This window comes from Chlamydotis macqueenii, chromosome 3, assembly GCF_036417535.1.
Source record: "Chlamydotis macqueenii isolate bChlMac1 chromosome 3, bChlMac1.mat, whole genome shotgun sequence".
NCBI lineage: Eukaryota > Metazoa > Chordata > Aves > Otidiformes > Otididae > Chlamydotis > Chlamydotis macqueenii.
The window spans coordinates 99,999,328-100,024,222 of record NC_141558.1 but is presented as its reverse complement, the minus strand read 5'-3'; the positions used below and the strand labels follow the sequence as shown (position 1 = coordinate 100,024,222).

The 24,895-nt window shown below is 39.2% G+C and overlaps 1 protein-coding gene across 3 annotated transcripts in view; it reads left to right on the top strand.

Annotated features, from left to right (window-relative positions):
* SMOC2 (SPARC related modular calcium binding 2) overlaps positions 1-24,895 on the top strand; it is a 144,011-nt gene that overhangs the window by 19,342 nt on the left and 99,774 nt on the right. The gene's annotated exons all lie outside the window — the stretch shown is intronic.

Genomic DNA, 24,895 nt, shown 5'->3' with positions numbered 1-24,895 from the left:
ACTCTGAAGGACACTTCCTCCTCACTGGAGAAAGAAAAAAAGAAACAAGTATTCATTTCTCATTTCTTGCTCTAACAGAAATGATACTTCTACATTTTTATTCTTACTTCACCATATCAGGGTTTTTTCCTGAATTTTAGGAGGAACTTTTACACTGAAAGCATTTGCAAAGTAATTTGTGTTACTGTCATATCTGGCCATAAGGGTGGACAAATCAAACTCAGTTTCAGGATTTGTAGAACATTTTCCATTCATAGTTAATCTCTTTGATCAACTTGAACGAATAAAATAATAGGGAGAATCTTACACTTGTCTTGGAAATTTTCATTGCTGACTGATTTTTTTTTTTTTTTGATGCAGAAGGATTGTTTGACCTTTCTGATGCCTTTCTTGTGGACAGGTATTATGCTTTGTGACTGTTTCTGTGCTGCACAGCTGAGTATTGTGCCAACACTCCTGAGTTGCAGGAGACCACATGTAAGTGTAAGTGTGTTATCATGATGCTAGCTACGAACAGTATTAGCTCATGAAAAGCTTAAAGGTTTTATACAGGAAGTACTTGGTAAGAGCATATGAGGGGATAAAATTGCATCAGTAAGTCCTATCTACCTTGACAATAAATGTATTAACCTTGAGTGATTCATCCAGTTCCTCAGTGAGATTCTCTTTAAGTAGCAGAGATTTTATCACCTTGTTGCAATAGCCTTGTTTTTTATAGTTACAGCTATACCTTTGTATCAACACACACTTTCAGGTGGCATATCAAATAGGGTGTTGATATGGATTTAATGGGGAAAGGGAGGAATAAAACCTATTCCCCATTTGCACCAGTCTCACGTCATTGAGATCTGCCACGGCTGTCAACTAGCTCTCCCTCTCTCTGGCCTTTTTATAGCTGGTGGGGCCAGGGAGCCTGATGCATTAGCTTGGGAGGGGTCTGGGTGAGCTGTTTGTAAAGCTGAGGTGTAGGAAAGGGCTGAGGGGTAGGAAAGGGGCTTGTCTATTAGTGCATGTTTGCGTAAATATTGTATGAGTTCTTGGCTCTCAGTAGTGGCTTTGCATGGTGCTGCTGCTGGCAGAACAGACTGGCTTTTCTCAGGTAGGCTTTCAATGGCTTGTTTCTCTGTGACTAGCAGTTTATATTTGCTGAGGGAACAGCTTATTTTGATACTAGCATCAGTGGATAGTGCTTACTACTTAAATAATCCAAGCAATATTTGATATGTTCTGGTTTCAATTAAGTGTTCAGGCTAGAAACAAAATCTAGTGGAGAGACTGGGTTTACTGAAGGCTGTAATTAAGGTGGTGGTTCTTCTCAAGGTGCCTTTGAGATAATTTTTTTTTGCCTAATAGGAGAGAAGCACATGCCCTCCCTCTGCTCTCCAGAGCTGGAAGCAACCTGGGTACTGCAGCTCTGAACAGGAGTCATCTCCTCTTCCTCCTGCATCTTGCATGCTTTCTGTAGGTGCTGTCTGTGATCTGTTCTACAGCACTATCAAACTGTAATTCAGGAAACAGTTTAACTCATTGGAACTGGGAGAGTCAAAAAAGCATAATGTTCCTATCCCACAGGATCCTTGAAAATACAGATTGATATCTTGTCTGGGAATTAAACTCTCTCCTTGTGATGCCATGCAGTGTTTTTTAGGCTCTTTATTGTGCGGTGGTCTCCCTGAAGAGAATGTCAGTTTTGGTGGCCTCAGTCCCTTCTTTACTGCTGTTACTGTACAAGCATTGAGTAAATATTTCAGCATGTGGCTACAGCCTGAGCCCTTCTTGCTTTGGGCCGCCTGAAGGGAAGGCCTCCCATGCAGTGAGGTTTTAGAGGGGGTACAGCTCCTTCTGTAGAACCATTACAGCCACCTCCGTGCCTTGCCCTGTTCACATCTAACATCTTCAGGGCAAAGATCTCGGTCTAAGTGTGTGAGGTAAGTTTTGTGTGAGGTTGTGAAACTCCTGGACGTGCTGTTTGAGGTTATCTGTATACCCCTGAATGGCAGCAGTGGTGTCAAGGATGCTGCTCAGCTGTGTTGGTTGGTCTAGTTTAACCAGATGGAGGGAGCTGTTGAAATTCTGCTTGTTGGATGTGAAGACGTGCATTAGTTGGAAAGAAGAGTTGAGAAACATACTGTCCTCTCAGGGACGTCCAAACAAAGTGCCTCTTTCAAGCTGTTTTGGCCTAGAGGCAGCAGAAGCCTGTGGCTATCTGGCAGGAACAACTGAGAATTTCTCCATCTCTTTGTCCAGAGGAAACTGATATTCCTCAACCTGCCTTTTTGTTTTAGATAATATGTGAATAAAGCTGTGCTGCCCATGTTGCTCTTCCTCAGAGGGAGGGATGGGATGGAGGAGAGGATTTATTAGGCAGGTAATTGTGTCATTCAATTGAACAACCACCAGGAAAATCTTATATGATGCAGAGGTGAAAAAGACCACCGACTGAGCTGAACCTTAGGATGGACTTGCATGCCATAATATAACTTGGGCACTCAGGGCTTCATAGTTGCTCTCAAAGATGGAATTTTCCCGCACTAGTGCTGTGTGGGATTCGTTCCACAAATACGTAGTTGGAGGACTAAACATCACCCCCCTTTCTGGGGATAGTGGGAAGGGGAGCATGTGAAGAATGATGAAAAGATGTTCCCTAAACCACATAATGGAAAGAATGGAAAAAGGAAGAGTTACAGCTCAAGCCATTATATCCCCCTGTGTATGTTTCTGTGAGTTCACCCAAAATTGCTGTGGACACAGTGCCAATATTCTTGGCTTAAGCTACTGCTGTGTATTTAAGTTACATAGTCCTTGTTGAACACAGGGGTGTCCTGTGTCAGTGAATTCACAGCACATCTTCCAAAAGGGAACTCTGGGAAATTCTGCTGAATGCCAGCCCCCTTACACCCCTCAAGCCCTCTACCTCTTATTTTACTGTTGTGATAAAAGCTGCTGTGTATGTACATTGGATAACATGAATAAAATTATTCCATGTTATAGAAGTGACTCTTTATTCAAATGAAAGTGGTTGCACAGCTGCAACTTGGAAGAGTTTGACCTATAGTATTTACAGATGGGATCATAGTGATGTCTTAGTTACATCTGCTATTTATTTTGTCTTCTGTAAGATGCTGCTGTGTTTAGTGATGGTAGGCAGTGTTCATCAGTGATTGTTCATGTGCCCATATTATTCAGTTAGTAGTGAAACTGTTCAGCTACAAGGATGAAACTAAGATAATTAAGACACTGTAGAAGATCCTATATTGAGTAGGAACTTTCCCCTTAGGAAAAATGTACAATATGCTAAGGTATCTGAGGATGAAACATGCACCTTTCCTGAAACGTGGATGTCTTCAGGAAAGACAGGTAGCACTTTCTGATCTGTACTTGTTTTAGGACTGGGAGAATAAACCCTTCTGAAGGTTGTATTACAAATGGGTCCTTGCAAAAGCTCATCATCCTCTTCCATTTTCTTGTCTGTTAATTATAGAAGAGACCCACATCCAACTGGCTTCTCAAAGCGTGAAGATCTTACCTGTTTGAGAAGAAAGACGCTATTGTTAGGAACACTTTATACTGACTCCTGTAAACTGGATTGAGTTCACTAGTTCAGAAAAGCTATGATTGTGACCATGGATCTCTTCTATTAATAGAATCTAAAAAAGATAAAGCACAGGATAAGTAGTAAATTGTTTCTTAGTCTCATAGGCTGCTAGGAAAATTCCTGAAGCTAAGCATTTTACGGGCCAAAACCCCGTAAAGACTGATATTACCTGGTAACTTTCAACTCCTGGTCTTGGAAAGAAGTGTCCTTAAGTTACAAGTCCTGAAAAAGGGATGTTTATTTGTCTTTTGTTTATCCCAATGAATGTGTCCCATGGACATACTGATCGATCTAGCTAGCGATTTACTCTTTAGTAAGTCAAAGGAACATAAAACACAAGCTGCAAATCTCTGTACCCAGTTCTGGTAGATAGTTGTGTTCCCATTGGGACAATAGCATGGTGTAGGGAAGGTTGTCAACTTACTAGAGTAAAGTGCTGAGGTCTAGAGGATTATTTTCAGTACTGCTGATCTGAATTATGTAACTTGCAAGAAAAAGCAATAGCTACATATGCTGGTGTAGCTTACAATGGCTTGATCCAAAACAAGAACTAAAAGAAACTCTGAAATTAGTTATTTGGAAAAATATTTTTCCAAGTGTATTAAATTATTTCATTTGGACAAATTATCTTCTATAATGACAAATAACCAAAAAGATCACTGACTTTAGAGGTGGGTCTTCTAAGTCTAACAGGTAGCTAGATTGTATAAAACTCTTTTCCATGCAGGGTAACACAGATGGACTATTCCATTTCATTGGTGTGTTTTTGCAGATGGGACACTGACATTTTTGGAAAAATTGTGATTAGTGCCCATCAGTTATTAACATAGCAAGGACTCCAGTTTACTGATGATCTGAGCCACACTGAAAGACCACAGACACTGCTGCTCAGTTGGTTACTGTTAGTTTGCGAATTAATCACTTTTGTTTTTATTCACACAAAAATAATGGAGAGTCTCCTGACTGTGAGAGCGAGCAATCATTACAGACATGCATGGGTTTTCATAATGAATGCTTATCACTCTTAAGTGTGGAAAGAAAATTCCAAGCAGGCAGAGGTCAGAAAAAAATCAAAATCAACTACTTCCAGAAGCCAGTATTTTATCTGTGCGTATTCTCTTAAGATACAGCTGGGCTGACAAATGGTGTCCTGGTCTTCTTGGAAGCAGTTGACATTTTCCCACTTATTTCAGTATTGACTTGAATTTTTTAAACAATCTCCAAGTGTTTCTTGCAGCTGTGAATCAAATGCAGGTGAATTTTCCCACTCCTGCCTAAAAGAAACAAAATTGCTTCCTACTTTGTAACTGTCTGTTTAAGGAAAGATAATTAATCCAGTTTACTGAACTCACTTTCAGGGTCACACAATACCTTTCCTTCCTGCTCCCATAGTAAAAAAATCTTCTTTCCTGGAACCGAACAACAGCAAACCGAATTAACTAAAATCTAATTTTTCTTTTTTTCTTTTCTTGTATTTAATATGTATTTAATATTATATGTATTTAATATTTAATACTTTTCTTGTATTTAATATGAGAACTACAATATGAGCAGTAGTAAAGCAAATTTCCCATGCACTTCCTTGACAATGTGACCTTGACTCAGATATGCTTTAACTGAAATAGTTCAATCTCCAAATTTTTCCAGACTCAGGGTTTTTTTTTTTTTTTGTGAAGTACTCAAAAGGTGACTGTTGCAGGGTATATGATTTGTATTAAAAAAAAAAAAAAACCAACAAAAACAAAAGAATCCCAAACCAACAAAACCAGAACAAAACCACAAAACAAAAAAAAAGCAAAACTACACTGAGAAACTTCTGATTTCACGTGTAAGCTAATTCTGAAGAGATAGGTAAGTATGCAAAAATATGCATGAAAAGACTGATGTATCTAAATCCCCCATTTAAACAAAACCATCAAAACAGTCTTCCCAACTTGCGAAAGCATTGAGTTTGCTGTTACAAAAACAAACAAAAACATCTGGATGTGACAGGTGTTGCAGTGTGGATCACACAGAGGCATTAGAGTTAATTTATGGATGCTTTGAAACAAGTAGAGCTTTAGTAGTTTTCTTCTAATAAATGGTGTCACTGTTGATGTGGAGACTCAGAAAACCATATTTCTGTTCACCCTTTTCATGTTTAGTGCTCAGATGACAGTGAGAGGCATAGCACTACTTGTTTTTTATTAGAATACATAGTTTTGTCATAGTTTTATTTGGGAAATCTGCGTAAATGGCTTAAGCAGCTGGGTAGGAGTGAGTGAGCAAGATATTCTTACACTGGGAAAAGATGAAAGACTGATTAGTTGTGAAGACATTGCATTGAGAAAAAGTCTGGCGTTTAGTAACTGTAAGTACTAACATCCAGCCTAGAGCTTGAATTTTGCATTTTTGTTCTTCATTTCTGCTTGCTGAAGAAGAGGATCTGAAGCTGTCTGAGTACAGTAGTGTGAAAACTCTTCAAATGACTGGATTGTCATAGCTCAGAGTGAAAGGGGAAAGGAAGGCTTATTCTGTGTGTTCCTGACATTTCTGAGTTGTTGGCTCGGTTGTCAGCATGTACCACCTCTGAGAAAAACCCTTCTGTGGCTGGAGTCAGTAGACCTTTAACTTAATTGGAAAGCCCTTTCTCAAACTTGGGATTCCCGGCCTAGACTCTAGGAAAGAAGCTTCTTTCCCACAACTAACAGCATAGTTGACATATTTTGGTTTGGACACTGATTCTCAAGAGTGGGATCATGAGTTCATTTTATTACTGGGTTAATTACTACTTACGCAACCAGTTTCAGGATATATGTTTTAAAAATGCGTATTTTCAAATTCAGAGAAATATTAGCCTATTAGGGAAAGAAGTATTAAGTATGTACCTATTCATAGATGTATAACTCCTCATTAATACTAATGAGTAAATCCTGTAAATCCATCTGATAAACTACTTTTCATTTTTAAAGGCTGAATCTGATTTCTTTTTTGAGTTTTTCTAACTTCAGCTTCAAGTTACTGGATCTTTGCCTTTGCTGGAAGTTAAGGCAGACCCCTTAAATGAGAAAGGTATTTTGCTTGTTTAATACTTTGTATAGTTTGTTTGAATTTCAAATGTTTTCAGAATAGGTAAGTTCTACTTTCTAATGTGTGAGTGATCAATGGCTTGTTCTGTGGAAGGAAATGAGATTGCTGATGTTAATGCCATTAATGATGTTCAATCCTTCCCGCAAATATTTGAGCTAGGAAACAGCTGAGGTTGATGGATAATCTTCATAGAAATACAGTTTTAATTTTAAGCAGAAACTAGTTTTGGAGCCATAACAATTTTTTTATGCTGTGAATTGTTGCATTCTCTTTAGCTGTCCCTACTGCTTAACTCTGGAGTAAGTTCTTCTAATTATCACATATTTGCTGATATAGCAAATTAGTGTTCACATCTGAGTCATGAGCAATGGAAATTATAATTTCAATGGAAGATCAAGTTGGTATTTGCCTGTTAAAGTGTTTATTTTCCATGTTTCTCTTTTGTTCTAGACCAGTATTCATTACTGTTCATGTTCCGCAACTTAATTTACCAGTTACCAGAAAGCCTGTAAAATCCAAAGTAGGTGCTGATCTATGCAGTGTGATATATTAGTTAAAATCACAGCAAAATGTGAAGTGCTACAATTTACATAGACCACAGTCTGAACCAAAATCTTGGATTTAAAACACACCAATCTTGAGGAGGATTTGGATTTAGATCTAAACTCTGTGGTTTGGGTTTTTCTTTAATCACATGGTGTTACAAACATCTATTTCATGTGTCTAAAGTGTCCCAGCTGTGCCGAGTATTTCCTTGAACACATTGGACTTATTTTTACACAGATGTAAATTAGGAGTAACTCTGCTAAAGTCAATGCAACTGGTGCTGGTAGATGATGTGTGAGGAAAGGTCTGTGATTTCCATATGATGTCTCTGTATGCTAATAATATAAAAGTGACGTGTATTCTTTGCATCAGCTTTGGGAAAAACCTGCCTGCAAGTCTTTGCATGTGCCTGAACATCATGCGGATATGCTAGCAAACGAAAAATAAGAGTTGGAGTGGCAACTCTCTACCATGGCCATTTGAGACCCTTCTTTTAAGGCAGGCCTCAGTGCTGTGTCCTCCTTGCTGTCTTCCCCTCATCTCACTGGTTTCTACCACAAATGCCTTCTCTTCACACTTTCTATAACCCTGTCCTGCTGCATGCTGTCAGGGTGCTGGGTATGTCATTATGCCGTTTGCCTCTCACCTTTAAGGCTGTCACTCATCAGCAATTAGGAACCAATATTATAGAAGTATTTGAGGTAAGGAGAATATTAGAGCTGGATCAAGTGTTGATTTCCACTTTGCCTTTCCCTCTTGAGTTACCTGAAGATTTCAACTGAACTTGAGCTGTGAAGAAATGTAAGCTTTTCTTTAGATTGGACGGAGTTTGCAAAAGTCTTATGTTTGTCTCTGTCATTTCCCCCACCTCCACCCCTTCATTATTCTTGCGTGCATATCCAGTTCCAGATTGAAGTGTGACTGTTCTTGTGGTATTTCTTCTCCTGGCCAGAAGCAGGTACTCCTGGAAGCATTGCTGCAGAATCCTTTTATTGAGTGTTCCTGTGTAGTTTTCCAGACTTGCTGAGTCTAATCTTTGTGTGCTTTCAGATTCACACTGGATGAAAATAAATTACTATTCCTTTACTTGTGGCTTTATTTGAATGCCATTGCTATTTTTCCTGTTTCATCAAAGGAGGGGACTTGACTTGTCTATCCTAGTAAAAGTGATCTGACTCACACCATATTATACCAAGAAAGAGAAACTGCCTTACAGATTTTTGTTTTCCAAAGATGATATGTGGTCTATGCACAGCTGCTGTTCCCCTGGAGGAAGATGGTCAAACTTCTCATTGGGAGTTGTTCGTTCTTACCTCTTCTAGCCAAGAACAATATGAAACAGGGTGAATCAAGGGCAAGATCCATGCAGTTACCAATTTGGTAATACTTAGCATGAAAATATAATACAGTAAGGGACCAAGAGAGAAAACAGTGAGGCCCATGAAATGTCACGTTGCATACTTTGTCAGATGGAAGAACCTGGTACTTCAGATAGCTCTGGGCCAGTAGTAAAACAAAATTCAAGAAGATGATTTGATCTACAAGCCTGTCTTCAGCAGAGTGTTTGGTCTTGGCTAAGGAACATACAAATCCTGACACCTCCTTTTAAGTTGCCCTTCAAGTTTGTAACATTGAGGCAGGCAACAATGGGCAATCATAGACTGCCCCCACCCTTGAGTACAGCAGTATTTCAAATCCTGCAGACAGTGTGAATCCTTTAAGGAACAGCAGGGATCTTTTTCTTGTGTACATAAAATGCATGACTACTTAAAGACTTTTGAGAACATACATGAATTTTGTAGTAGTTATCAGTTGTTTTTTCAATCTCTTCAGAGCAGCCTAAACAGATACTGTAGAAAAAACAAGTCTATTTTGACTCTGGTTTTTATGATATCCATGATAAATCATGTATGATTCCTCAGAGATGCGTCATATTCGAACTGGTATCTGTTTATGCCATGCTAGAACACAACGTTATTTTAAAAAGTGTTCAGCTTACATATTCTCATAAACAAAAGGAGGGCAGAAGTGGGGAAAGTGTAAAGGTAAAAGGCAACATACAGGGTGATTGGAGAAACTTGTACAACCCAAAAACTTTAAAGCTAGGCACTTTAATAGTGGTTAGATAGTGGTGTGTGTTCTCATACACCGATAACCAATTCAATTCAAGTTAGGGCTTAAAGGTTTAAATTAGAAGACTGTTCGTTGCTGAGAATCATGTTTCCCCCAGACTTATCACTCACTTTCTCTACTGGAATTTAATGTATGCTTAACAGTAGATAGCTTCTGGATTCTGTCTCCTTTCTGTTGGCAGCAACAGATCACCTGCTTTTTTATCTGGAGTTCAATATTCAGCTTAAAACTTCACATTTGCCTGTACTACTTCTGCAGTGATTGTTAGATGTAGTCTTAAAATTCACTCGTTAAAATTTATACATAGCATTTTTCTCCATTGTAAATAATTCTCTGTCACTTCCAGCATTTAAGTTTTAGTATCTTCTGGGTGTGACTTTACTGTAGACAAAGAACGAGATCTTAGATTCTTGTGGAGGGTTACGTCAACCCTGCTGAAACAGCTTATAGTATCTCTTGAGTGACAAGATTTTTAGACTTAGAAATAGGAGGAAGAAAGAAGAATGTTTAGTAACAGGCAGCAACACTTCATGAAGCTGCATGTGCAATACAGCTGCTGTTGGATATTTGTCTGTTGTTTCTTTGGGTGTTCTGTACACGTGAAAACATGATGTATTTCATTTCCATCTGTACAAGGCGGTTGCATTTTTGAGCTCGAGAGAAAGGAATCATATGATAAATGGAGCTTGCTAAGCCTCTCTGTATTTGCCTTTTCTCAAAGGTTAGAACTGGAACACAGTTGCAAGAAGCAAAGCTTGAACTGGACTTAAGCAGTGAGAGTGAGCTGTTCTTTATCATATTAATTTCAGTTGAGTCATGTCATTTCACCTCCCAAAACTCATGATGGTTGGTTAAGATTATATCCAAACCAGTCATAAGTTACCTATGAATCAGTAACAGAATATTTTGGGCTGGTACACAAAAACATCTCTTGCTCCATATTTAGTTAGCTTAGATCCTCTTGTGGTTCAACAATATTTTACAGAAACAAAACATTCTTAACTTCAAGCAGAGTCCAGTTTCCTTAATAAAACTTCTAGTGCAAGGAGGGCAAAGAGTGTAGCCAATTTACAGCTGCATTCCTCTCAGAGCAGCTATCAGACATACGTCTTGCATACTCTATGTTCAGGGCTTTCTGTTATTTATTTTGATTATCTGATAGATGTTGTGATATTAAAAGCATGGTATGCAGCAGATAAATCATTATATCAACTCCTTGTGCGAATCCTCTCTGCTTTTCCAACTGGGAGAAGAAAAGATTAAAGTATTTGAGTATGGAAGCCATGCTAAGGGACATATCCTTCTTTGTTGGAGTATTTGCTATTTTTCTCAGGAAACTTGTAATCTGATTGAAATATTGCCTTTGAGAAGTGCTATGACCAACTTTTAGACAAATTAGTGGTAAGTAGCAATGTTTAGAAAAACCTTGAATAATATATCTGTGCCTTAAGTTTCCTATGGAAACATTAATGTATCACACTTATTTTGTGTTTTGATGGATATGCTAACAATTCTGTCATTGTTTCTACACGTCTGACAGCTACAGCAAAGAAGTATCTGAAAACTGAGGTGTTCCTAAAGCTAAAAAACCCATAACTAAATGAAGCAGTATGCTAAGCTGTCATAGAAAATCCAAGTAATCCATGCTCAGCAGTAAATAAGCCCAAGAGAACTAGAGTGACAGTCAAGTCTGTGGCCTCATTCAGAGCCTGATCTTGTGGTTTTGGCACTTACTTAATGTTTTACTCTTATATTGCATTTTTCATTCAAGGTTTATGAAATGCTTTACAAAGACAAGTAATAATAGTCTGAATTTTTAATTTTTTTTTTTTTTTTTGTGAGGACTAAAGAAGCGCTAGGAGATAAAGTGGTTTGTCTGTGACTTAGTTCATTGTAGGTAGGAAGGGCAAAGTCCTGACTCCAAATATTGCCTTGATTTTTAGGTACACTTAGTTCTTTTAAGGAAGGAACATTGCAGGTATATACCTCTTACAAACCGTGATATTGCTCTGCTCTATTCCTCTCAGGCTCCGAAGTGGGAGAACTATGTGAGACCTTGAATTCATGATTCACCCTGAAAAAGCTAAAAAACCGATCAGTACCACACTGTTTTTCAAAACCTGAGAGAATTAATGGCATGCAGAGCCAAAGTAGCTCAGCCCATGCTTTTTCTTTGGAACATCATCCTAGATCCCATTGAAAATGACCTTCAGCAAAGATTTTTTTTTAAATGGAAACAAAGGAGGCCATAATCTACTTTACAAAGCATTCTCAAATGTTTTTAACAAGAAAATCCACGTGCCAGTTTTGAAGAATTCCTACCGTTTCTTTTGCTATATCCTTACTTTGTTAATGAGCTGGACCTTTTTCAGCCATGACTAAATCTTTTTGTAGGAAAGAACGTTTGGAAGGATGACACATGTGGTTAAAAAGCAGGAATGAGTTTCTGGAGTCTTGAGTTTAATTTCCAGCATTGCCACAGACTTCCTCTGTGACTTTGGACAAGCCACCACATCTCTGTGACTAAATTTACTGGCTGTAAACTGATGCTAGTGGAATTTCTCTTCTTCAGAGGCAAGTTGTGAGGAGAACTTATGTTTAGGTATCAACTGCAGCTACAGAGGACTTAGATTTTTAACTTTCTAAAATGTGTGAATCCAAAAGAAGTATTTAAAGATATGTCCTTTTTCTATGGATGGTCTCCATAACGGGAAAATGCCACAAAGAAGTTGGAGTCATTTGTATCACAAATCTGTGGTACTTTGGCATCTCTTTCTGTCAGACAGCTTCACAGCTGAATTTACGTCCTTACCTGGGAGCCTGAGTCCAAGCCAGTGACAGCAAACCTGTAGCAAATGTGTCAGAATCAACTAATAAGTTGTGGCTTGAGCTGTGGTCTAGGTGGTGGTAGTGATGGACCTCAGGGAACTTTATTAAACCAGAAAGGTGTGTCCCTCAGGTGCTCTAAGATGTGGCCAGGGATATGAGCCTTGTGGGTGACATCCGAAAGGTCAAGTGGTAGACTGTGCAGTGGCAGAAGAATAGCGTAGTTGATGTATCAAAGACAATCTGGGCTAGATCTGATGGTGAACAAATTCTTTAGGTTCCCGGGCCTGCATCTTAACTAGAAGATGGCCTCTCTAGCCGTAAATATGAGCACACTGAATTCACATAAAACCTTAGCTCTTCTGGTTTTGAACAGTTAAAATAGTGAGTTATATTTGCCAACGAGCCTGAAAAATCACATTGTTCATCTTGTCCAAGCCGTATTCATGGCTCAATATGTTTAGACTGACATTTATCTTATTTATCCAGATTGCTTTTTAATGTGGTCAAGCACTGTCCACAGAGAGCATCAGTAGCCTATGGTGGGCAGCTTGTAATTCTGCTTAGGTGCTTGGCCAGCCTCTGCCTAGAGGGAAGGGAGGCAAATGAGCAATTACCCTTGGGGCAGTCACCCAATGCTCCTTTTCCTCAGGCAACAGAGGTCAGAATGCCTTAACAAATGCTGTGGCATTTGCCCTCCCTTCTCTCTGTGAGGCAGAGGGCAAGGAGCAAAGATAAAGCTTTTTAAAAAATGGCTTCACTATTTCTTTTCTTCCTCCCATGCCAAGGAAATTTGGTCAAAATTAGCCATCTCACTGCTGACTTTCCAGGCCACTACACAAAATGGAGAAACAAATCTGTGACTGTGGTTGCTCTCCTTGAGCTCACGAGCACCAAAAGACAAAATACTATTTGCAAGAGCCAGGTCCCAGACTCCGAGAAAGTTGTATACAGAGGAGGAAGAGGATGAGGAATTGGTGGGATGGGTATGTCTATTTGAAGGAGGTGGACTCTATTAGATATTATTCCAAGTGCTATAGTCTGTGCAAAACTGTGTCAGGGAGCTATTTCCAACAGTGAAATAGGCAAATATTTCATAGATGTCACTCCTGTCCATATTTTGTTGGTCAGTTCCACTGCATATATACAGTATCTGTCTCATGGAGTATTATATGCTTCCAACAAATATAATGTGAGAAGATAAGATTCTCTGATTTTTCTAGTATGAGCAGAAGCCACAGATACAAAATATTGCATCAGAGACTTAGGACTCCAGAAATCGTCAGTCTGGGGTTGTAGAAATATGATGTTTAGACAAGTTCTTGGTAAGAGCTGAAACTTTCTTCCACTTTGAGGGGTGTGGGAAAGTCTGATTAAAATGAAATACCTATTCTTTAGAGCTCTGCTTTTTTTTAATCTGTTGTGTTTTCAAAGTACTTGGAAGAGTTTTCTTATCACTAATACAGACTGTCTAAGCTTCCTTAAGTGTGTAAGAATTGGTTCTGATTGCATCCCATTTAAAAAAAAAAATCTCAAAATAATCTGTGATATTTTATTAAAGGATCCCAAATGACTGATATGATGTTCTTCTGTCTGTGATCAGCTCCACTGTGTTTAGAAACAACTTTTTTTTTTTTTTTTTTACATTTGTAGTGCAGTAGTCGTTTTCTAGTGTCGATTCTTCATCCACAATACAGCATGTGTGACTGTCATTACAACTTCTTTGGGAATTTTTTTTTTTTTGGTACAGCACTTACCATGGTGGGGTCTTTGCTCACTGAACTGAAATGAAAACTCTGCAAATTCTTCTTCATCAACCTGTTAGGTTTCTCATCCCTAACAATTCCTTTAGCTGTTGAGAAATTCGCACATAAGGATCCAGAGTGGAAAGGGACTAATGCATTGAACAGCTAGTATGATGATTATTTAACATTCTCTGGTATTGCTGGGTAATCTTTTAGGAGAGATTTAAAAGTTACTGGCCAACTTGTGTGCAGAAAGCAAAGAGCAGCAAGAAAAATGTGTTCTGCTGCAAAGGCAAGAGGCCACTTAAAATGTGACACAGAACTTGGAAAAATTCTTTTTTATTCTGGTAAATTGCCTGTTTTGGACCATGGCTTGTTGACCCTCCCACCCACTTCTAGATACACACAAAATTTTGTTTTTCATATTCAAGGGGTTTTCTTTTGCAAAAGTCCTTGGAATAATTAGAAATAAATGGCTTCCTAATGACTTTTTTTTTCCTTGGAAAACAATGGTTTAAATTAAAGAAGAAATGTTTTTGCCCAACATGCAAACAAACATACAAGAGTTCCATAAAATCCCAAAGTTGAGAGGAAGTAGAACTACCAGTGGTTTGAGATAACCACAGCCAGGTTCTTGTGTCCCTATGGAAAGTGTTTTTTTCTCATTAGACTGGCTTGTTAAACCTTTGTATATTCCAAATGTGTACTAGTTAACTGTTTGCTTTTAGCATGATTTCTCCTTTTAAAGACAATAGTATTTAAACCCAGCAACATGTTGTTTTAAGCTCAACAGCTTAACAAGAGGAAAATCTGCCTCCCAGACTCAGCTGCCTGCCTTCCTTCCAAAAGACTTTGTTTTGAAGAAGCTGATGGCAGTGATAAATGTAAGAGAGTTCGAGGTCTGCAGTTACTGTCAGCAAGTTAGCTTTATGGGTTGGGGATTAGACCTTTGATGTCTTATCGAGTTTCTGCTCTGCGTGAATCAGTTTCTTACTTGATTTAAATTATAAAAAGAAATGCTCTGTGGCGATACTGTCTCATACTGTGTCTTCGTCATTTGAGATGCCCTCCATGTTCTTTAGTTCCCCGGGAAGGGAAGGCAACCAGCCATATGGAGAGTGGCCAGTTGCCTGCTGATCATGATAGGCGTTAAATAGAGTTGCATAGAAATTCAGTTTTAGAAAAGCCCTCTTTAGCTCAGCCTTTCTGTCCCCCTACAAAGGGAGATTGTTCCTTACAAGCCTGTAATGTAGCATCCAGCACTGTTTCACTTTAGCTTTCGAGGGGGTCCCCCTATTCCTTTAATAAATGATTTCCTTTTTACTGAGGTAACGGCTTCTTATGAAGTTGTCTTTTTGACATTCCCCAGTGTAATTGCTTGGGCATGTGGTGAGAGAGCAGAGGTGAGCTGGGAAGGAGGTCTCCCTTTCGTGATTTCAGGGAACGATGAGGATGGCAATACCTCACTCTGGAGATGACTGTTTGAGACCATCTAGAAGCTCATTTTCAGGGTTTTGCATGTCCTGTGTGCCGTACCAGTGGATGAGGAGGTTTATGGCTTTTGTGACAGAGGTTCAACCTAACGCTTCTTATTTTGAGTTACAGGTCATTGCTCTTAGTTTTATTGTTTTAAGCTACCTCAGACACTTTAAGGGTGTGTGTTGATATTCTTTAATCCTAAAATAAGCCCCTCAAATATAGAAATGTTGATTTGGCTTAGATTTTATTTGCATTTTAAAATATCTTTTCAACATTTTAGAAGCCAAAATATTTTTCATGTGAGCAGTCTTTGAAGAAGATTAAAAAGTAAAATGTGTTATTTTCCCAAATTGTAGCTGTGGTTATTAAAGACACCAACCAGGCAGATTAGCTATGTGTGAGGAAACTGGGTAACAGGAGGGTTGTGCTAGCCCACTGATATTCTGAAAGCTGAGTCAATACTCGTGAAAAGCTTAAGTAAATGAGAGGATAATTCAATACATAGACAATGCATCCCACTGTTTCTCTGTTTATTTTCTCCTTGTGTGACTTCTGGCAACTGAGAAGAAACATTATAAATGACATCAACCCGCCAAAGAAAAGATTATGAATAACAATACCACAAGAATAAAGGACATAAACTTACCAGTGACTCAGGAGAAATGCAGAACACTGGTCGCATGATGCATCTAGAAACTAGTGGATTGAAGTACATGCAGAACAGAATGCCTTCAGATTAGAAACTCTTTCAATTTGAGTTTCAGTTTAAAATGGTAGATTGTTTTGTCCCTGGTAACCCAAGGTCCGTTTAGCCATAGGTGTTTTTTGACTCTGTTGAACTCCTATGCTTTGTTGGTGGTACTCTGAAACCAAAAGAAGTAATGCCACTGGACACAGAGAAAGAAAAAAACATATTTACTGAAGAAATAAAAAGACTGAGATATCTCTAATTAGCAGTTGTACGCACATACAAAGGACACCACCTTCTTGAGAAGAGTTGTCATTTTTCTTTACATTTTTAACAGTGCCGCCTTCAGCACTGTACTTAAGACTGTCAGGCTTTCCATCCCGATCTGGAGTTCAATGTTCAAGCAATACATATAGTAATCTGATACCCTACATTTGGGTACCATTTAACTTTTTTGGTGGTGCAAATAAACCAGCTGTTTATGTTAAACTGGAGTTCAAAATAACTGATATAAATCATGTGAAGATTTTTTGATCCCTGAAAAGCGAAGTAAACTATATTCTTGGAAGAAGAAAAAACGTTGCAGTCTATTTGTCCTTGCTCTGGTGCAATTTTATTACTTCTAAATGTCTACAGCATTAAAGGTGTGGGCTATTTTCATCTACAGCAAATACATTAGGCTCAGTTTGCAAAAATGAGTGGTTTTGTGAAATATGGAGTGCTCCTTATCTTGCAAGTGAATTAATGTAGTCAGATAATGGGTGTTTAGTGTCACTGACAGTGTTTATTGTGTCTTGAAAATTAAGACCGTTAGTTCATTTTTAGCTATATGGGATCAATGCCAACAAATTGTTCATATATTGTTTCTGATGCTTAGACTGTGCAGCTTCTGGCATGAGTCATTTGAAGTGGGTGCTTTGTGCTTCCGAAGACTATATGTTATAGGAGCATTCAAATTAATCAGTGAAAAGTCCTTCTGAAAGGGTAGTTCACCAGGGCTGAGTGCTACTCAATAGAAACCCAAACTTGCTCCTATTGAAGTCTGTGTATTTATTTACCTTAGAAGGGGTGGAACCAGATCCCAGAATTAAGCTATTCAGGAGAATAGCCCTTCAAGAGGTATGATTGCACTACCTTGAAGTTTCTTTTCAAGACAAAGCCAAGTGGACAGAAAAAAAGAGATTCGGACCCCTTGTTCTTTTAGTGTTTCATCAGATTTCCTAGTATACTATACTCGGAATGCTTAAATAGCACAGAATGCTCTTTTGCTGTAACTTCCCCTATTCCTCCAGACACCAAAGCAATTAAGTTCATTTTGGATTAAAACGATGGTAAATGGAAGAAAAATCTGCTCAACTGGCACTTTTGAACTGCTTACAGAGTCCATTGCCTCCCTGCCTCCCAACCCTTCTCTAAATTGTTTGCGGTTCCCAACCTCCCCAGCCCTCAAAATAATTCATCTGTAATAGATTAGAAATACTGTCAAGCCACCAAATCACCTGAAATCTCTTTAAGTTGATGAGCTGCTGGGAAGAACTTTTTTTGTGATATGGTAATGATGAAACTTGAGATTGCATGTGTAGTAAATCCATGCCCATCCTTTCTTCAAAGCAGGAAGGAACGTGTATCACTCAGTTTGCTTCAATTTCATCTCAGTCCTACCTAGTTTACATGTTTGTGCAACTGAGCTGTTTTGCCTTTTTTTAGTCATTTGTGCAGCAGCAGTAAAAAATGATGGATGTGCTGGCATTCAGCCTCGCCATCCCTCCATCAATACAGCAAAGTAGAGTTCACTTAAAAAAACAACTGTTAACGCAATAAACATTTAAAAAAATAACATGCCACAGCAAAACATAAAAATCAAAGCACAGTCCTGTTCAATAGTCAGTTTCTGTGCTGGTCATAACAAGAGCAGCAGTCTGTAGTTTTGGCAGTGAGTCTCCAAGAGCTCCACTGCACTCAGAGCACTGAAGGAGTAAAGCACAACACTGTCCTAACTGATAGGTAGTTTGGAGCTGACTTCAGGTGCTGACCCAAGAGGAATTAAAAAAAAACCCAAACAGACACCACCACCACAACAGCAGCAACAAAACCCAATAAAAACCACAACAAACCCAGACCCCACCTTCCCACTCCTTCTTTAGCTGTTTCTTTCAACCATCCTTGCTAAAATTGACATGGAAGGAGGTCTGATGTCATAAGTTACACATGAAGAGTTTTGTGAAATATGATGAGGCGAAGAGGGGGACTGTCCGTGTTCAGAAGTTTAAGAGGGTCCTTTCAATAAAACATCATCTCAGCAGGCATTAGAGACAATTCTCCCTCCTGTGTCCCCTTGCACGTGCACAGACATCTGCTGGAGACCTTTGATAAAGTTGTTTTTGAAACCTAAAGTCCACCTCTGTTTTAGTCATCTGGAACTTTGAATGTTTCTTCCCCTTTGTTTTTCTTTGATGCTATGGGCTGGGTTAATCTCATAGGACTTCAACCATTTACAGGAGAGCTAGTTGATCAGACTCTCCAGTTCATAAAGTGGAAAGGACGTTTCTAGGATATGATCCATCTTATCCTAAGTCAGGTGAATCTTATCCTAAATGTGCCAATTTCTAGTTTCTTTAGTCTGTGCAACTAGCTCCACATTATGAAATCATGATCATGGCTTGCTGCCCTGGAGAGTACTGTGGCTGGAATACTATTTTTTTGGGGGGGGGGGTGTGTGAACAGTGATAAATGAACTTCCAAGAACAAATCTTCATTTTTAGATGTCTGAGATAACTTCACTGGAGTCAGTAGTCTGCCCATTTGTCTGGTAGTGTAACATAATGGGAAGATTCTGATTTACACCAAGAACCTTTACCACTGAGAAGAGACACAGCCATGTTTTGATTATGTTCTTTGTTGTTAAGTGCAAACAGCCTTGCCCACTGTAATAGCAGGAATGGGCACATTTTAGCTCATGAGATTAGTCCTGTGTCTGATGACTTTATTTGTAAATTCTTCCATGCAAGCTTAACTTTAATGGTGATGTCCTGTATGTCTGGACAAGGAAGGAGGTCACAGTTTGAAGTAGACAGCTCTGGGCTTTTCCTGGAACAGTCATGAAGGACTGTTTTGCTTCAGTGGGACAGCACAAGATGAACTAATCTGTTAAAGATAGGTTAAGTATAGCAGTTTTACAGAGTTATCATTTTGAAAGTATCTTTTGGTACTGTTCTGAATAACTCAAAAATAAGGATAAGGAGAACCTAGGTTTACCATACATTTCAGTGCTAGGGTTGAATGCTTTTCCTTGGCATTGGGATGAGAGTAGGGTCTGTTCTGTAAATGTAGCTTCTGCTTCATTCCTTGGCAGAAGAGTGATGAAATAAATATAGAAAAAAGGAGTGATGTTTTAATAAAGCAGATTAACTACGACAGACTAGCTGGTTAGGTATTTAAACATCGTTGCCTTTGTCTGAAATATACATGGGAATATGACTTTATATATTATAGCCTATATGTGTGGATATATATATGCACACGTGCTTATATATGCACACACATATATATATTACTATTGTCTAACTGATTTTCCCATTGTAGATGAGCCTGGAGGGAGCAAAATATTCCTAGCTTGGAGATTTCCACATCTGCCCTTCAGGCAGCTATCAGACAGAAGCAGCGTGGCTACATAAATCACTGTAAATCAGCACGTTTTTCAACAGCACAGAACGCCAAGCGCAGAGCCACTTTAGAGCGTGCTGCTCCATAGTTTGTCTGCAGACCTCCCATGCCAGCAGCAGAGAAGTCAGACCCTTCTATTCAACATCCTACAGTAACCAGATGCAGGGTAAAGAAATTGCCTTTCAAAGCTGTAGTCTACACTTGGCTTTTCCAAGCAAAACAGTGATGTCTAGCATCTATCTTTTCTATTCTGCTTGTTTTTCAGGCCTTTTGGGGCCTCAGCCCCCCAAGATGAAGTGTTCTTGTCTGATTTTACAAGTAGGCTTGAACTTAGTTTCAGATTCTTAGGCAGTAGTTTTCACTTGGACCGGGGGAAGGTTTGTGTATCAGTTATAAGGGCTCCACAGAAAGTAACAGAATAAAAACTTGTGTCAGTATGTTTAAATATCTACTGCCTCACAAAAGAGAATGGAGTTTGTCGTCACGTACAGAAAAGAAGCAATTTCTCAGTCTTCAGCTATAGTAGGAAAACTTACATTAGGGCAAAGTAAAAATAGGTTTAGCATAATTCTGAGTTATGCTTTGTGTACAGCCTGTTTGTGTTAAGGATGTCTCTACAGGACCTCAAGAAAACTTTATTAGAGTTAAGCTGACCCAAAAAAAAAAAAGTTGGGGAGCACTCCCCTGCCTCACTCAGAGTAATTAGGCGGTGGCCCCTGAACAGTGACAATCCACAGCTGTGCTCTGTGTTGTGAAATGTAGAGCAGAGCATTTCCCATTACTGTTTAGAAGACTGTGAGCCAGATTCAATAGCTAATCTTTGCACCTCAGCCTAAATGTGTCTGTCGACAACTTTTCCTGCAATGGAGAGAGATGCCTGCCTCCATGACGAGACTGTAACACTGGTCTCAACTCTTCTGCTTTCTTGCACTTGTAGATTTGGCTTGTAGATGTAATCCAGTTCTTGACTCTCTGGCCATGCACCATTTTTCTCCCAATATACTCTGTCATCTGCTTAGGTGGAAAGACAGTTGCTCTGCAGTATAGATGATGGGATCCCAGATTTATGTGTTGGAAATGCGTAAATGTGCATGTGACTCAGTTTCATCTGAAGACCTTTTCTGCCCTAGCAGTGATGTGGAGGCAGGATGTAGAGCAGAGGGAATGATACTGAATCCCTGCAGAAGAGTGGAGAGTGCAAGTTAAAGAGAAGTTGTGTGTTATAACATAGCAGTGAGCAAGTTTATGGACATGTTATCTTGATAAATGGTTTAATAGCACGGTAGAGAAACCATCAAATGCCTACTCTTGAGATACTGGAAAAACTTTCTCATGGACTGCAACATGTTGCTTGTGGTTGAGGAAATAAGCATCATCCTGACTGTCCACAGCCCAGATGTGGGACCAGTGACAAGAACAAAGCTGAAAGATAGAGCAGAAAACAGAGTTGAAATAATTTTCTCAAGTATAAGCAAGGTTTCAGGTATCTTCATACTCTGACAATTCTGGTGTTACCAGACTCCAGTAACAGAGGAGTGAAAGATCACTGGGACTGCTGATGCTACAGGGGGGCACATTTCAGCCAGTGTTAAGAGCCTTTGGTATGTGAGGTGTGAAGGAGAGTACTGGAACTCCATGATGCCTGAAACACACAACAGTAAATAATATTTTATCAATGCTTGTATCTGTCAGTTGGATACATGCAGTTTATAGTGACTTTTGGTTTTAGTGACAGAGATAAACTTAATAATAAAGAATTTTTCTGATATGGTTCCATTACAATTCTTTTCAGAAATACTACATAAGAATTTAAAGCAATGCCTTCATATAGACTCGTAGGCCCCTTGGAAATTGACTGGTTTAAAGTATAATACTTTGGAAAGGCTGACATAAATTGGAGGCTGTAGAATTTTTTTTTTATTATATTAAAATGTAAAGCAGAAGATAATTTAAAGCTACTCCAGTTGGGGAGTCTTGTCTGTTAATCTGTAGCATAAATTCAAATTTGTACTTGAAAGCAATTTTCTGAAACTTGACTAGGCTGGTTTCTGTGTTATTAGGGGCAGGAACACCTCTCCGTTAAAAGTGGTTTGCTTTTTAATAGTATTTAACCATAATTGTCCAATTTTTACTGGTTGTTCAAAACAGTTCCACCTCAGGTTGACCAACTATTGTTGGCTTCATCTCAGTTGCTACCAGCATTCAACAAAAGTGCTGCTTTAAGCTTGTCCTTCAGTGAATCCCATGTTTTTACAATAACAGATTTGTTTCTAAATGAACTTAAAGACAGAAATAGATGAGCCAGTATTCAGGGTGAGTCACCCTCTGGTCCATCTAGAACCATCTTTCTCTCTGTCTAAACTGTCTTATTTTAATCAAAAGGAATACTTTCATAGCAAAGTACAGGTCTAAGATGTGTATCAGTATGATCCCAGTTTTTGTGTCTCTAACTCCGCTTGTTTCTGTTTATACAAATAGTAAATCCCATGAGAAATCCCACAGCCCTTGCTTATTCCAGCATTTCTATCAGTTTCAAGATATTTATCTATTCCTTTGGCTCCATGTAAGCAAGCAATGGTGATTTGAACTCGTATCATCTTGTGCTGCTGTAGTAAAGATGACAATGGAGTATTTTCCAAATATTAATCAAGTACTTTCTGTCTTTTTTTATATTTGCTAGTCTCTCTTGTATGCTGTCTTTTCTCGCAGTTGCTTGCCTTTTTGTCCTTCCTGCTCTTAAATCCCTCAGTTACACTAGCTTGGTGGAAATTGTTTCAATGTACAACCCAAATTCTCCAGTGAGATTTGGCTAACCAACAAGCTATTCAAGTGGTTTTGTCTCCCGGATATGTCTTCATACTCTGCTTTTCCAGGTTGCTTGAATATCCCTGAACCCATAATTTACTCTAATCTAGTCTAAGGCTTTGAAATAATAAAATACTTAAAACTCTTTGGATAAATGCCCTTTAAAATATAGCTTTATCTGTGAACTATCACACTCTCAAGGAGGTGGATTTTGTTCTTCAGACTATTAAGGGGATTTTCTGTCCACTGTGTTACTGTGGTTTGTCTACTGCGATGAGGCGTACCCATCTTAACTCCTGCAACTCAAAACAGAGAAGATGAGAAAAGTCTGGGAGAAAAATGGAACAGAGGCTAGACTGTTGCTCTGTGTCATTTTTTTTCTGGTGCCTGGGTTCAGTTCCCTGATCTACCACATGATTTTCTGCGGGTCACAAAGCCTTCCTGTGCTTTTGAAAAAATAATTCTCTGCTCAACGGAGATGTTGCGGAGGATGAATTAAGGGTGGCAAAGTGCCTAGCCATTACAGATGGGTAGTCTTATATACACAGAAATGCTGTGCTTAGATCCTTACTTCACAAAATAGGAAGAGAGAGATCACTTGACTTGCCATCACAAAATCCACAGGGGAAATCTGAGGCGGAGCCAGGGACTGGGTCCAATTTTTCTGCAAGAGGCCCCATGTGGACCATTTTTCTTTGAAAAGTCCTTTTCACAGTCCTATCTAGGCCTAAGCCCAGAGTCCTGCAGATGCCTCCCAGGCCAGAAGGAGAGGCTTGGAGGACCTCACTTGGGTCCCCCCGTTGTGCTGCAGCTCATCAGGGTGCCTGGTTGGGCCCTGGAGACCAACATAAATTGGAGATCGTTCAGAATCATGGAAGCCTGTCTTCACTATTGCTCATTTTGCAGGTAAAGGGAGAAGACTTCAGTTTTTCTCCCTTCCCAGTCAACTTAGCTAATTACTAATTTCTGTCATCAAAAGGGATCTGCAAAATAGCACTGAAGGGAGACAGGGAAGGAACATCACTTCCCCACTGCTGGAACTCTATAGCTAAATTTCAGGAATAAAGATTTGTGGTTTGTTTGTGATTTGTGAGTGATTGGCTTTTGAAGCTAATTATTGTTAAAAATGAAAAATTACTCAAAAGCATAGAGAAAAAGAAGCTTTCTTTTTTGTTACTGTGCCACTAAAACATAAGAATTCTGGTCAAAATCCAACCACGTAACTATTATTTTAAAGTGATACCTTTGAGATTGTCTCTCCATTTTCAGGCATAGTCTCCAGAAAGGCATCTGTATTTCCTCACATTAAGTGATAGGAAATGCAAATAGACCACAGTTTAAGTATGAAGATTACGGAGATTTATGACTCTCTTTCTACATATTTTTGTGTAATAAAATGCAGGGAAGCTGTGTCTAGCAAATGTTTTATGAATCTTTTAGCTTGTACCACTTTTTCCTGCTCAAATACTAGTCTTTGTCTCTTTTTTTTTTTTGCTTGGAATTTTCCTTTTATTAGTCTCAGTTTCTAATCTGAAGTTCAAGATTTTCTGTACCTGAGGTTTATGGTGATGTAGTAGCACCAATGATACCAGTGCTTCAGCCGGATGAAGACCTTTTCTCAGGTGCTTCCTAGTGCTTAGGAGAATTATAATCTCCTGGTAGCTGTATGCCTTGCTCAATTTTGAGATTATTCAGAAACAGCAAAATCATAGAGAAATTTGTCTGAGGACTGAGTTCAACTTTGTAGTCCTGCTTTTAGGAGCTCTGAAGTTAAAGTACTATCTTTGGTTTTGGCTGGCATGCAGCAGCATCAGAACCGATTAGTTTTTTGGAAGCATGTTTCAGGGTGAGCAACTCCTGCTTTTCACGGTGCTGAGGATGACACAAAACTCATCAGCCATGCCTGTGATCTTGGAGGTGGAGGGATGAACTTTTTAACCAGGTTCACTGTGGCCTTGTGGCAAAGCTAGAAAGGGCAGCATCTCTTGAAACTCATAATGGGAACAACCTAAATTGCTTCTGTCAGCCACTACCCACTCCCTGTCTTCTGGAGGAGATGAGATTGAATTGCTGATAAAGGGAGAATGTGTGGTGCAATGGGCCGGACTGACAGGGTTTGAGTAGCGGGGGCCTTGCAGGGTTCTCCAGTGTGGGAGGAGGGCACAAACTGCCCTATGCCAGTCCAGAAAAAAATAGTGTAGCCACAGGTGACCCACACTGGTGCAAGGACAGGCCTCAGGGACCCTGGTCTATGGGCAACTCATGCTGGGGCAGGGACACCCCATAGGGATTGCAGCCATGGACAACCTGTGCTAGGGCTGAGAACATGCTCAAATCAGCAGTCAG